Genomic DNA, 2,330 nt, shown 5'->3' on the forward strand with positions numbered 1-2,330 from the left:
GGCTCTATAAATGAACCAGCCTTTAACAGACAGTGCTCTGACTTTTTCTTTTCAGTGTTTATAGTATAGCAGTACATTAAGAGTAGAAAGCTATTATTACCTTAAATCTCCTGCTGATATTAGTCAAAATGCTATTCATATAATTGAATTATATGTCTCCATTATAAAATGTGTAATGTTTCCATTTGAACAAAATTATATTTAAAAACGAGTCCTTAACCAAGTGATCAGGGTTACACACCATCATAAATAATTCATGTTGATAAAATATATCCCCTGATTTGATGCAATGTGAAAGGTTCATCACCTCAGTGATGTTCTTCCACAAAATATATAACCTCAGTCTGATCAGGAGACATCAGATATGCCCAAATTGAGAGATACTTGACAAAATGTCGTCTCTTAAAAATTGTCACATTCATAAAAGATGAGAAAGAAATGAAAAACTCTCAGAGATTCGAGAATGTTAAAGTGGTATGATGATTACATACAACATGTTATCCTGTTTTGGACGCTGGAATATGAAATGGACATTAGTACAAAAACCAAGGAACTTTGAAAAAGTCTGTAATATACTTGTGTTTTATTCATGGGAATTTATTAAACCAAAACCAAAACCATTTCCGTTGGGTTGATTCCAACTCATAGTGACCCTATAGAACAGAGTAGAGGTGCCCCATAGGGTTTCCAAGGAGCAGCTGGTGGATTTGAACTGCCAGCCTTTTGATTATCAGCTGAGCTCTTAACCACTGCACCGCCTATTAGTTTTAATAAATATACTAAGGTTATGGAAGATATTAACATTAAAGGACACTAGATTATGGTATATGGAATCTTTCTGTACTATCTTTATAACTCTTCTGTGAATCCAGAAGTATTTAAAATAAAAGTTTGAAAAAATAAGAATAAGGGGCTTTTCCCTCTGCACAAATAATATAATATGTAACTCTTTAAATGTATTAAATATTTTTCTCTAAAAGTCTATAACTGACCTCAAATTCCAGTTCACTTCATATGTGCTATTGTCTCACCATACTGCAGTTTCTATAGCTGCATGATGGTAATAGTGCTTACTGGTGAAAATGTTAAACTGTGGTTCCCTAAGCCTATTTCTGATTAGCTTTCAATACAATGAAAAGAGGCATAGAAGTTCCAGATCTATTATAGTTATGTCTAATTTTTTTCTAAAATGATTTTATCCAGGAGTTTAGCCTCTGCTATCTAACGATTATCTAATATCTAAAACTGTGGACACAGTGAGCCATGTATGTATTCAAATAAGAAATGAAAATCCTGTGGAATGTGGCAGTCTGATTCAGCTAATTTTCTTTGTGTTTTATCCCAGTGTATAACATTTAGATAGATGGAGCAGCTGGACTTCAGCATACTGAACAGAAACCTTGCTATGCACTCATTTGCTCTGTTAAACTCATCAGACAAGCTGTGCACTAAGCCCTGAAAATATATAATGCAGTAAAATTTGGAAAGACATGTTGTGCATTTAAATAAGTTGACCTCAATATCCAACATTATGGAATTCCAAAGTAATAATAGTAAACTAATTATTACTAGCTATATTCAGGAAAATAACCTTCACAATCTTGCTAGTAAGCGAAAAATATTGAAATAGCCTAAATATTCAAATGGTAAATTATGTGCAGACATATAATGAAATAACATACAAATATTGAAAAGATATGCATGTAGAGTACAATTTCATTATCTTAACTTTCTGACATTAAAATTTTTAAAAAATATAAATTAATATCTCTACTCTGTGAAATTACAAAATAAAGGTTAAAGCGAAATGAAATGAATTGTAAATAAAGGACAGTCTTGCCACTGTGTCGTCTTAATATAAAACTGCATTCACAGAGTATTGCTTTCATTGTTTGTAAAAATTTGTATTAATTATAAGTTCAACTTGCAGACTAACCTTGTTAAGTCCACATATAAAAACATTTTGATTATACTTTAATTCTATGTAGGCAGAATATTTGACATGCACAAAATCATATGATACCTGTTTCTACTTAAGGGGATTCATACATAGAACTTACAATAATTAATGTCCTTATAGCATTCAGATTTGTTGAATAAATATAAATATGTTTACTTACTATATAGATAACAGTTATCTACATGAAATCAAAGGTTAAAATTTTTTTATTTAGATTTGTTCAGAAATAAGCCAATTTAATTTATTATTAAATTGTTTCTCTTAGTCCTGGGTGAACTGCATGCTGCTGTGTAATTTTAATTCACTCTCTCAAATAAATCATTTTACTTGGTTTTGTGTGATTACCTACAGATCAACCTTACTTCAGGGG

The sequence above is a fragment of the Trichechus manatus genome, unplaced genomic scaffold, assembly GCF_000243295.1.
Source record: "Trichechus manatus latirostris isolate Lorelei unplaced genomic scaffold, TriManLat1.0 scaffold00173, whole genome shotgun sequence".
Classification (NCBI taxonomy): domain Eukaryota; kingdom Metazoa; phylum Chordata; class Mammalia; order Sirenia; family Trichechidae; genus Trichechus; species Trichechus manatus.